This window comes from Piliocolobus tephrosceles, unplaced genomic scaffold (assembly GCF_002776525.5).
Source record: "Piliocolobus tephrosceles isolate RC106 unplaced genomic scaffold, ASM277652v3 unscaffolded_1165, whole genome shotgun sequence".
In the NCBI taxonomy this organism is placed as follows: Eukaryota; Metazoa; Chordata; class Mammalia; order Primates; family Cercopithecidae; genus Piliocolobus; species Piliocolobus tephrosceles.
Genome location: NW_022292810.1, coordinates 281 through 13447, shown reverse-complemented (window position 1 = coordinate 13447; position 13167 = coordinate 281). Strand labels below are relative to the sequence as shown.

Here is a 13167-nt window from a genome sequence, read left to right as displayed (position 1 = left end):
AGACATAGTCTCACTGTTGCCCAGGCTGGAGTACAGTGGTGTAATCTTGGCTTGCTCACTGTAGCATCCGCCTCCCGGGTTCCAGTGGTTCTCATGCCTCGGCCTCCCGAGTAGCTGGGATAACGGGTGCCTGCCTCTGCACTGGGCAAATTTTTGTATGTTTTAGTAGAGATGGGGTTTCACCACGTTGGCCAGGCTGGTCTTGAACTCCTGGCCTCAAGTGACCCACCCACCTCAGCCGCCCAACAGTGCTGGGACTGCAGGTGTGATCCACCACTCCCAGCTCATTTTTGTGTTTTTAGTAAAGACAGGGTTTCACCACGTTGGCCAGGCTGGTTTCAAACTCCTGACCTCAGGTGATCTGCCCGCCTCGGCCTCCCAAAGTGCTGGGATGTGAGCGTGCGGCCCGCGGCCAGCCAGCTGCTCTAGTGTCCACCCCTACAGTGTGTCACAGCTCCCTGTTCTCCATATCCTCGCCAGCACTTGTTACTGTTTGTCTTTTTGATCATACTCATCCTAACAGCTGAGATGATACCTCACTGTGGTTTGGATTTGCATTTCTCTGATTATCAGTGATACTGGGCATTTTTTTCACATATTTTTTGGCTATTTGTATGTCTTCTTTCAAGAAATGTCTGTTCGGTTGGGTGTGGTGACACAAACCTGTAAGTCCAGCACTCAGAACGCTGAGGCAGGAGGACAGCTTGAGCCTAGACCAGCCTAGGCAGCAGAGCGAAACCCTACCTCAAAAAAAAAAAAAAAAAAAGAAATGTCTGTGTCTGTTCAGCTTTTTGACCTCCAAAAATTAAGAGCCCATTTTGGAATCAGACAACCTGCCTGATTCAGAGACAGTCTGTGTTTGGTTCTACTCTGCTACTTCCAATGTGACTTTGGGAAATTCCCTTAGCTACTTTGAGCTCAACTTCCTCAACATTAGCCAGGACTAAACTGGAGATATGATATTATCATAACACACAGGACTGTTGCATAATTAAAGGATGAAACACATTAAGCACTATCAGAGTTCAAAGGAAAAAGATTAACTCTAGTTTGGATGTCAGAGCGGGGATCATGTAAAGGAAGTGAGTATTTCAAGTCTTGAAGGATAGAGAAGATTTAAAGAGGCAGAAGTGTGGAGATGATGTCCCAGATGGAGATAAGAACATAGGCAAGGACGATGAAGAGATGAGAAGGTATAAATTCTAAGTGCAGCTCTCAGGCTGGGCTTCAGAAGAGGGCTTAGGCAACAAGCTGGAGTGCAAGGCTGATGGCGGGAATGGAAACACTGAAACCCAAACTTGCATGTCACACCCGGATCATGAGCCTTGAATGCCAAGCCAGGGAACCCGTCCTTGATCTTAACAAAGAAAAATCACTGGGCTGGGTGTGGTGGCTCATGCCTGTAATCCAGTGCTTTGAGAGGCTGAGACGAGAGGACTGCTTGAGGTCAGGAGTTTGAAATCACCCTGGACAACACAGCAAGACTCTGTCCTCACAAAATTTTAAAAATTAGCTAGGCAGGATAGCACACCTGTAGTCCCAGCCACTCAGGAGGCTGAGGTGGGAGGATCACTTGAGCCCAGGAATTTAGGGTTACAGTGAGCTGTGATGGCACGCCTGCATTCCAGCCTGAGCAACAGAGCAAGGACATGTCTCAAAAATCAAATAAAATCACTAAAAGTTTGTATAAAGTATAAAATCATACCATGTATGATTTAATCCAGATATATAATATAAATAAGACGGGGAAAAGAGAAATTAGGAAGCTATTATAAGAAGATAAGACTCAACTAAGATGTGAGCAAAGGCCCTGGGTTCACAGTGCTATCTTTATATAAAGGAATGAACTACCACATTTATTTTCATGGCATCACCAACTTAAACACAGGCTACAGTATTCTGGAACCATCTCTGTATCAGTCAAATCAGATGGCCATAATACCATAGGCAAATACCATAATAAACACCATAGGCTGTGTGGTTTAAACATTAGTTAATTTCTCAGAGCTCTGGAGGCTGGAAGTCCAAGATCAAGGTGTCGGCCAGCTCAGTTCCGGGACAGGGGCCTCTTCCTGGCTTGCAGACAGCCACCTTTCTCTTGTGTCCTCACACCAGGGCAGTGGGAGCTGTCTGCTTTCTCTCTCTTTTTTCTTTTTTTTGAGACGGAGTCTCACTCTGTCACCAGTCTGTAGTGCAGTGGCACAATTTCAGCTCACTGCAACCTGCGACTCCCTGGTTCAAGCAACTCTCCTGCCTCAGCCTCCCGAATAGCTGGGATTACAGGCACGTGCCACCACACGCAACTAATTTTTGTATTTTTAGTAGAAACAGGGTTTCAGGATGGTCTCAATCTCCTGACCTCATGATCTGCCCACTCGGCCTCCCAAAGTGCTGGGATTGCAGGTGTGAGCCACCACACCCGGCCTGGTTTCTCTTCTTCTAAGGGCACTAATCCTGTCAGACCAGGGCCCATGCTCATGGCCTCATCTAACCCTAATCACCTCCCAAATGTCCTATCCCCCACTACCATCACACTGGCAGTTAGGGCTCCAGTACAAGAATCTGGGGGAGACATAAACATTCAGTTTATAACAATGTCTTTTCAATCCTGTTGAAAAAGCAACCAAATGAGTAGGCGACAAAGTACCTTCTATGTAAACAAGTCAGGACTTTTCATATTTCTGCTAACACATTAAAGTCAATTTAAAATGTCTGATAACAAGAGTCAAAAGCAGAGATAAATGAAAATTACTTACTCTGCATTTTAGGCCCACATTGAGTTGTCTTCCAATGACATTGTGACACAAAGAACACTGCTTTCTATTCCTGGTTTGGCCACCAAAGATGCTGGAACAGTTCCCTGTATTTCCATTTATCTTGAAAGTCACTGGGCTGACCTGGCAGACCTCCAAGGTCCCTTCCATTCACAAATTCCACGAATAACTTCCTACCAAGAGAGGCTACACAAATAAACTACACTGACGAAGGGGAAAGCTAACATTAGCAAACAATGAGATGCACACAAGACAAGAGGTATAGAGAAGTGGATCAACCACAAACTGGCAGACGATGAGCTGGCGGTGGATAAAAACACATTCCCTAAAGATGGACAGAGAGGCAATGGTGCTGAGGTAGTATTGTTGAAGATTTCCTATTTTAAATCTTCAAGATAAATGGCCCAATTGTTTATATTCATTCTGATTAAATGTGAACGTGAAAACTTCCTCCAGGGGACACAGACATCTAAAAAGTTCCCAATGTATCCAATTTGTCATTTGATATTTTTACTGACAAGAAAAATGAGGGACTGAATATACACACAGACCATGCCTGATCATATGTATAAAGACAGAACTCAGACCACAACCTGTAGCTGCCCACCCAGGAAACCAAACCCCTATCTACAGTAAACAGCCAGGAGGCCAGCCAGGCTAGCACATCAGACAGGAAGCCAGACTGCTCTCTCTCCACAACCCAGACACTAAACCACAACTCTGTCCCACGTGGCCAGGACTTGACTCAAAACTGACCGCCACCCTAATTTTGGTCCCTATTTTCAGTTAGGATCATTCAGAGAAAGCCAAATGCACCCCTAACCAATCACATAGGACACCCCACTTCTGCACAGCCGCCTCCAGCCCCCACAACAGCCTCCACTGGGAGCCGTTCTTTTCCATCCTGAAGCTTCCCCACTCCTCATCCGCCACTCACTTGCATGTCAGTCTCTGCCACACGCAAGTGACGGTGCCGACTCCCTTGCCACAGCAGCTCTGAGAAAGTCGCCTCTGCCTGTCTCATGTGGGCAGCCTTCCTTTATGTCCCCCAAAGAATAAATCTTAAATGACGGGCTTCTCTCTATATGGCCAAGCTATACAATTCAGAAGCCCAGCATGGCAGATTCCAAGCCTGGAAAGACCATACACCCCTCAGGTCTTCTCTCCACAAAACACAGCTTCCTTGAATTCTTCAGTCACTCCGACCAACCAGGGAAGGAACCAGTGTTATGGAAAGATCAAGGGCCTTGAAGCCAAACTTCTGAGTTCATCAAGTACTTTTGCTTTCCACTTAAGAAATCACATGGCCTTGGCCAGGCTTGGTGGCTCACACCTCTAATCCCAGCACTTGGGGAGGCCGACTTGGGTGGATCACCCAAGGTTGGGAGTTCAAGACCAGCCTAACCAACATGGAAAAACCCCGTCCCTACTAAAAATACAAAATCAGCCTGGTGTGGTGGCACATGCCTGTCATCCAAGCTACTTGTGAGGCTGAGGCAGGAGAATCACTTGAACCTGGGAAGCAGAGGTTGTGGTGAGCAGAGATCGCGCCATTGCACTGCAGCCTGGGCAAAAAGAGCAAAACTCTGTCTCGAAAAAAAAAAAAAAAAAAAACCAGCAACAACAACAAATGACATGACCTTGAACAATTTTCTTAACTTTTCTAAGCCTCTATCTTCATCTTCAATAAAATAATTTTACCTCCAAGATTGCATTAAATGGAATCCCACATGAAAAACAGCTGACAAATATTAGAGGCCCAACAGCTGTGCGCTCCTACTGCCGCCCCACTTTACCACAAAGGAGAAGCGCAAGACATCCAGAAAAAGCCTGTTGATCCCTACACCTCAGCATCCTGTGTTCACACAAGGTACAGTGGGATCCAGACTTGCCGGGGTCACCCAAATACAAGACACGTTTTGATTTTTCAACTTAGGTACACATCACTTCTAACGTTCACCATGTATGATCCATAATTTAGAAGAGATTTTGTACACTACCCCGTGGTTCTATTTTAGCAGACTTAGATGTGCTATAATAGCTCACTCTGTTAAGCCCTCTTCAGTATCAAAAACAAAACTTTAATCTGTAACACGGTTATCAGCAGTGAAAGTGGAAAAGGTACCTATGAGTCAAAATGACCCTCTGCCCCGCCCCGCCCCACCCTACAAAAAGCTGTTCAGGAGTATTTGGGCTGGTTATGAGAATGCTGTCTGTCTTCCCAGGGACAGACAAATGCCTACCCTGGTTAGAAGCTGCGCTGCTCAGCCTTCAGGGTAGAAAGCTCCCCACACCCTCTACCCAAGGAGAAGAGAAGCAAATGGGGTGGCCAGGCTCCAGGACGTGGACTGTTTAGTGTGGTTTCTGCAGTCCAGGTCACCGCCATGGGTGAAGCTTTTCCTTCCTTCTTTTCCACCCAAGTGCCCAAGGTCCTACGGCTGCTATAGGGCCTCTTCCCTAGGATGAGTCAGCCCAGCTATTCCCCTTCCCTCTTTTTTTTTTTTTTGAGACAGAGACTCACTCTGCCACCTAAGTGGGAGTTCAGTGGTGCAATCTTAGCTCACTCCCACCTCTGCCTCCTGGGTTCAAACAATTCTCCTGCCTCAGCCTCCCCAGTACCTGAGATTACAGGCACCCAACACCATGCCAAGCTAATTTTTATATTTTTAGTAGAGACAGTTTCAACTTGTTGGCCAGGCTGCTCTCGAACTCCCGACCTCAGGTGATCCACCTGCCTTGGCCTCCCAAAGTGCTGGGATTACAGGCATGAGCCACCGCATCTGGCCGAGTCAGCCCAGCAATACTGACTTTTTGTTCTGGCAAAATTACTGTCTTCCACGTCTACCTTCCAAGTAGCTAAATCAGAGATCTGGCCTTGGGGCAGGCTTGAAGAATCCCTGTTTTTGGTCCTCGAGAGGTCCCACCAGGGTCTGGGAAAATTCCAAGACTTGTGCCCTTAAAAAGGAAAGAAACCTCACATACATGGCTCTCACAGAGCTCAGGCAGACCTCAGGCAAGGCTTGGCAGGCGGCCCTAAGGTTTGGGTGTGCCATCTATGATAACAGCCAAGAGATCTGAAGCCAGCTGTCTGGGTTCAAACCTCAATTCCAACACCACTGGCTGTGTGATGTTAGACGACGTCCCCAGCCTCTCTGTGGTTCAGTTTCCTCACTGTAAAAGGGCCACAATAATAGAGCTGCTCTAAAAATTAAGTGAATTAGTGCGTAAAAGGTATTTAGAACAATGCTTGGCACATGGGGGAGTTTAACAGACACGTATTGAACAGAGTAACTTAGCAATTACTAAATACACTCATGCAGGCCAGGCGTGGTGGCTCACACCTGTAATTCCAAAACTTTGGGAGGCTGAGGCGAGAGGGTCACTTGAGCCCAGGAGTTTGAGACTAGCATGGGCAGCACAGCAATATTCCATCTCTAAAAATAAAACATACATGTATATATACACTCATACATTCACAGTGTATTTATAATATACAAAATAGCTGGAATACAGACTTAACTAGTCACAATGGTTACTTCTAGAGAAGGGGGAATGCAAATTTCAGATTTTTACCCCACACATATATTCTTGTATTATCTGAAATATTGAAGCAAATTGTATGTATAAATTTGCCCCAAAACACACAGCAGAACAATGTAGTTTTGACTCAAAAATCTTCAAATCACGATGGAATTGTCCTGTGAAAGTAAAGTTAGAGAGATGAAAAGTCTCCCTCCAGCCTAAATGCTCTTTCATATGACCTATATGGCACAAACCAATGCAGACACCCCAATCCTTTCCCTACTGTCATAAGAAGTTTTCAGTGAACTGCATTCCCCTTTACAAACTAGATGATAGTTACAGTTACCAGGCAGGAACATGGAACTAGTTCTGCTTTTTCAAAGGCCAATGTTCCTCACATAACAGCAATGCATTCTTCAACCGGTCAACTGCCCACAACACCTGAGGTGACAGACGCAAAGTGCTTGGCACTTACTTACTCCTACCGGTTTATTACAAAGAAGAGAACACAGGAACAGCCAAATGCAAGAGACGCACAGAGCACACCATGGGGCAGAGAGGTCGGGGCTCCCATGCCATCCCTGGAAGTGCCACCTCCCCAGCACGAGTTCACCAAACCAGAAGCTCTCCAAACCCAATATTTAGAGGGATTTATGGAGTTTTAAACAGACATGATTAAGTCATTGGCCACCCGTGACTAGCTCAATCTCCAGCCTGTCTCGTCTCCCCTCCCAGAGGTAGGGGTGAGGCTGATACATCCAACTCTTTAATCATGACTCATCTTTCTGGCAACCGGCCCTGATCGTGAACCTGTCCAGGGGCCCGAAGCCACCTGTCATCTCATTATCATACAAAAGACACTCCTATCACCCCAGAGATTCCAAAAGTCTTAGAAGCTCTTGTGTCAGGTATTGAAACCTAAGACCAAATATTACAACCAATGATGTTCCTATCGCTCAGGAAGTTACAATGGTTTAGAAGCTCCGGGCCAAAAACCAGGAAGAATACTAAATAGATACACTATTGTACTATGTATCCCACTATCATGATAATTTTTTTTGAGACAGAGTCTACCTCTGTTGCCCAGTTTGGAGTGCAGTGGTGCGATCTCAGCTCATGGTGCGATCTCAGCTCACTGCAACCTCCACCTCCCAGGTTCAAGCAATTCCTGTGCCTCACCCTCCTGAGTAGCTGGGACTACAGGTGTGCGACACTACAACTCACTAATTTTGGCATTTTTTAGTAGAGACAGGTTTCACTGTGTTAGCCAGGCTGGCCTTCAACTCCTGGCTTCAAGTGATCTGCCCGCCTCAGCCCCCCAAAAATCTGAGATAAGTCACGAGCCACCATGCCTGGTCTCACTATAACAATAATTATACTGAGAGGATGGGGGAGAAAAACGTGGGCAACAGGAAGAGCGGGGAGGGTAAGCAACCTGAATCCTTGTCTTCCACAGTAGGCCATCTCCCTGTCTTCAAACAATCTACAAGAACCAGCTAAAACATAAACACAGTAACCTCCCAGGAGCAGGGATCAGAGTAGAGAAGCGTAAGGTAGGGGATTGCTGGGTGTTCTCCTAAGTCTTGTTAATTTCTGACTCGTAGAGCTGTATGCCTGTATAACTTTGCTAAAAATGAGTATTTACCTGTAATCCCAGCACTTTGGGAAGCGAAGATGGGCAGATCACGAGGTCAGGAGATCAAGACCATCCTGGCTAACACGATGACACCCCATCTCTACTAAAAATACAAAATATTAGCCAGGCGTGGTGGCGGGCACCTGTAGTCCCAGCTACTTAGGAGGCTGAGGCAGGAGAATGGTGTGAACCCAGGAGGCAGAGCTTGCAGTGAGCTGAGACCACGCCACTGCACTCCAGCCTGGGTGACAGAGCGAGACTCCATCTAAAAAAAAAAAAAAAAGAGTATTTAATTTTTAAACAAAATCTGATACTAAGTGATATGGTTTTTTGTTTTTATTTGAGAGAGGGTCTTCCTCTGTTGCCCAGGCTGGAGTGTTGTGGTGCAATTGTAACTTACTACAGCCTCAAATTCTTGGGATCAGGTGATCAACCTCCAGAGCAGATAGAACCACAGGTGTGCACCACCACGTCCATCATTTTTTTTTTTTTTTGGTACAGTTGGAGGTCTGGCTATGTTGCTGGTCTTTAACTCCTGACCTCAGTGGATCCTATTGCCTCAGCCTCCCTAAGTGCTGGGATTACAGGTGTGAGCCACCACACCAGGCCCAAGTGGCATATTCCAACATTTTTTGGAATCCAACCACTTTGAAAATGTATGGAGAGCTATAAATCACCTCCCGATAAACACATGGATGCATATACACAAAATTGTTGCACAGGATTTTGGGGACGTCATAAATTTCTGAGAGCTGGGTTAAGAACCTTAGGATTATGGATTCTGATTTCTCTATTTTTTCTTTTTTCTTTTTTTTTTTTGAGACAGCGTCTTGCTTTGTCGTCCGGGCTGGAGTGCAGTGGCGGGATCTCAGCTCACTGAAAGCTCTGCCTCCCAGGTTCACACCATTCTCCTGTCTCGGCCTCCCGAGTAGCTGGGACTATAGGCGCCTGCCACCATGCCCGGCTGATTTTTTGTATTTTTAGTAGAGTCAGGGTTTCACTATAGCCAGGTTGGTCTCCATATCCTGACCTCATGATCTGCCCTCCTCGGCCTCCCAAAGTCTGGTATTACAGGTGTGAGCGACCGTGCCCGGCCCTAGATTCTGGTTTATTAAAGGAAATGTATTTCAAGTCAGAGCTTGTCATTTATTGCACAGGAAAATAAAAACTTCATTTAAAAAATCAAAAACACCCACATGATAAAATGAGGTCCTGCTTGCTTTTAAACTACTTGGTGACCACCATCAGTTATTTTCTTGACCACAGGATGCACCTTATTCCTAACTATGAAAAAAGGTACAAACATTATTGGGCTTTTGGCTTCAGCCTTGAAACAACCGGATTCTCTCAAACTCAGGAATGTGAATCGCTGTTGGGTTGATGCAGCTGTTTCCATTCTAGAAATGGACCTGGAATCATGTACTTTTCACCCATGGAGAGTCCTTTGTGTAAAACTTGAAAAGGCAAGGTCCCAAATTTCCCATATGGGTGTTTCTTCCATTAGAGGAATTACTCTAATGACTTCTTAGCAAAACTTACTTAATCAGGTGGTTTTGATTATGGGCATAATCAGGGCAGGCCATCAAAATACTCCAAAACACAAAGTTTAGCTCCATTTCTGACGGACCTGTCTCCACTGCTATCAGTCTCACCAACAGCCTCACATCAAGTCAGAGGAACGGGTTTTTCATTTAAGAAGGATCTTCATGGCTGGGTGCGGTGGCTCATGCCTGTAATCCTATCACTTTGGGAGGCCAAGGTGGGTGGATCACGAGGTCAGGAGTTTGTGACCAGTCTGGTAAACATACTGAAACCCCGTCTGTACTAAAAATACAAAAATTAGCCGGGCTTGGGGGCACGTGCCTGTGGTCCTAGCTACTCAGGAGGCTGAGGCAGGAGAACTGCTTGAACCCGGGAGGTGGAAGTTGTGGTGAGCCAAGATCGCACCACTGCACTCCAGCCCGGGCAATAGAATGAGACTCCATCTCAAAAAAAAAAAAAACAACAACAACAACAAAAAAACAAAAAACAAAAAAAAAGAAAGGTCTTCATGTTCCTGCCAATTTGCAAAAAAAAAAAAAAAAAAAAAAAAAAGGTACCTGTTAACCAGAGGCAATGAAAAGCACCTCCCAGGCTACTGTAGTAAGTGGATCAGTAACTGTGGTGGGGGATGCCAACCCCCGAGACCTGTGACTATGTCACGCAGCAAAAGGGCTTTGCCACAGGCCTTAGGAGAAGTAGGCTGGGCTATCCAGGTAGGTCCAACCTAATCCCATGAGCCTCTAAAAGCATAGAACTGTCTAGGCGAGGTGGCTCACGCCTGTAATCTCCACAATTTGAGAGGCTAAGGCAGGCGGATCACAAGATCAAGAGATGGAGACCGCCCTGGTTAAAATGGTGAAACCCCATCTCTACTAAAAATACAAAAATTAGTTGGGCATTATGGCGGGCACCTGTAGTCTCAGCCACTCAGGAGGCTGAAGCAGGAGAATCACTTGAACCCGGGAGGTAGAGGTTGCAGCGAGCTGAGATCACGCCACTGCACTCCAGCCTGGCCAACAGTGCGAGACTCCATCTCAAAAAGTATTTTAAAATAGGGCATAGAACTTTCTCCGAGTGGAAGAAGAGAAATGCACACAGGGGAACTGGAGAGCCTGACCAGGTCCCTGGCCCAGCTAGTCCTGAGCTGATGGGACCACGTGCAAAGACTAGATGGAGGCCTCAGGAACTGAGGGCAGCCCCCAACAGATGGCCAGCAAGGGAACAGACACCTCAGTCCTGCAACCACAAGGAACTATATTTGGACAAAAGCACTTGGAAACAATTCTCCAATGAGGAATGCAGCCCAGACCACATGGTGATTTTTGCCCAGTGACACCCACGTCAGACTTCTGCCCCACAGAACTGTGAGATGATACAATTTCAATTCTTTTAAGCCATGAAATACGTGGAAATGTGGTAAAGCAGCAACAGAAATGAATACAGTGATTTACGTGGAAACCCCTAGAAGAGTGTGTGGCACGGTGTTGTCACCTGACAAGCGTTTCCTGATTTCCTTACATCACAAGGCAGGGCTGGCCACACTCCATCCAAAAGAGATGATAGACTTGCTCTGACAAAGCAGATTCAGTGAATTACAAATGGCCCAGAACACCTACAAATTTTAGGTTTCAGGTAAGTGATTGCCTTTCTTTTCACTTAGAAACCTCCCAATGCTCATCTTACTGATAAACTCTAAGGACCAGGCAGGAGACTAAACACCAGACAAACCCAGCCCCAGATGTCCTGAGGGAGTCCATCCCAGCACTCACTCCGCTGCACTGAAATGATATCCAGGTCAGTTTATCCCACTAGACCAAGAACTCCAGCTCTCCATGTGTGAGTCACCAGCGCTGCCTCTGCATCTCTGCTTCTCTGCTTCTACGACGGTGCTTCTGCACTTCACAGGAAATCTGTATCAATGTTTGTCAACACTATATATGACAGTAGAACTTAATATCTGCACTGAAAATTTAAGTTCTCTGAGGACCAGGGCCGGGTTTATTAGCCTTTGTACTCCCACTGCCACTGTCTGGGACATCAGAGGCACTCGGTAGAAGTTGGTGAAGAGAAAGAAAAGGCAGAGGAGAGACAGGAAAGCAGGACCAACACCGCAGATACAGATTCTGAGGTGGCTGGAGGAGAGGCAGGGCAGAGAAACTTCCTGGATGCTGGAATGGGGTTCACTGTGATACCTGCTGCTGGATTTCAAATGTCAAAGGTGATGCTTTGCTGACCTTGACCTCTGACTGCCCTTTAACTGTCCTTTAGCTTTCCCAACCTCAAGACAGGGCACTTAGAAACTGCAATGTCAAGAAATTATGCTCCATTAAAGCATGGGAATGTTATTTACATGGACGCTCATTACTTCATTTTTTACATGGGAATGTAAATAATTGAAGAGATTGTTAAAGACTAAATCATGCACATTCAATAACTTTGTAAAATATTAATGATAACTGAAACACAAATTTTGATGGTCCCCCAAAATGCTAAAATATAAAACAATACCGGCCAATTACAGATAGAAAACAATCCTAATGAAGCTCCCCAACAGACCCATTAAAACTTCTCTGTACATTAAACATTTGAGATTTCAAAGGAAAACCCAGATTCATTCCATTCTTAACACGGCATTTAAAAAAAAATCTTAGGTAATACAATATTTCATTTAAAATTTACAAAATTCCATTACACTCATGATTTCATTTCATCCTCAAAACAATCTCCTGAGTTAGGCAGAACAGGTATTACTAACAAATGACTCCATTTTACAGGTGAGGGAACTGAAGTTCAGAAAGTACTTGGACTTAACAAAAGCTTTAATAGGGCCACATATCGAAACCAAATCCTCTGCTCAAAAGAACTAGAATAAGTTATCTTTTACATATTATTCATACTTATATCCTATCAACATCCAAAAATGTTTTGAGGTAGCCTGCAATAATAGACACCTATCCAATAAAAACATTAAAATGAAAAACAGGTGGGAAAAAAAAAACCAGCAGGTGACATGGGAGACAGACAAAGGTAGATACCAAAGACTGAGACTTAGAATCTAAGAAAACTTCATCTCTGACCTTCCAGTTCCAGGGAGATAATAAGAAAGGAAACAAGATGGTTTATAGACTCATAAACTGACAAAAGAGAGGTTGCATCAGTTCTTAACTATGAAACGCTCCTGGCAGCTACAGCAAATCTCTAGGACAACATAGCAATCGCATCAAAGCAAGAGTATACTTCAGTGATAGAGTGAATTAAGTTCCCTGTTTGGGACCCAGGCCAGGGCTAGAGAGACGAACTCTGAAATGTAGAGCTCAAAAATATATCCTCTGTCGGCCAGGCACAGTGGCTCACACCTGTAATCCCCAGCACTCTGGAAGGCCGAGGCGGGCAGATCACGAAGTCAGGAGATGGAGACCATCCTGGCTAGCACAGTGAAATCCTGTTTCTACTAAAAATACAAAAAATTAGTCGGGCATGGTGGTAGGCGCCTATAGTCCCAGCTGCTAGAAAGGCTGAGGTAGGAGAATGGAGTGAACCCAGGAGGGGGAGCTTGCAGTGAGGGGAGATCCTGCCACTGCGCTCCAGCCTGGTCAACAGAGCAAAACTCCGACTCCAAAAAAAAAAAAACAAAAAGAACATATATATATATACACACACACACACACACACCCAGTGTCTTCTCCATACCCA

General features: G+C 45.5%; 1 long non-coding RNA gene across 3 annotated transcripts; it reads right to left on the bottom strand.

The window, feature by feature from the left end:
- Window positions 1-8157: 8157 nt before the first annotated feature.
- On the bottom strand, window positions 8158-11431 carry LOC113220430. 3 transcript variants are annotated; one of them, XR_003307311.1, is made up of 3 exons: window positions 11244-11431; window positions 10966-11044; window positions 8158-8197 (listed from the first exon to the last, which is right to left on the bottom strand). It is a non-coding gene; the product is annotated as an uncharacterized LOC113220430 (long non-coding RNA). The 3 variants fall into 3 exon arrangements; XR_003307310.1 differs by lacking the exon at window positions 8158-8197 and having other exon boundaries at window positions 10519-11086; XR_003307309.1 differs by lacking the exon at window positions 8158-8197 and having other exon boundaries at window positions 10519-11044.
- Between the last annotated feature and the right edge of the window lie 1736 nt (window positions 11432-13167).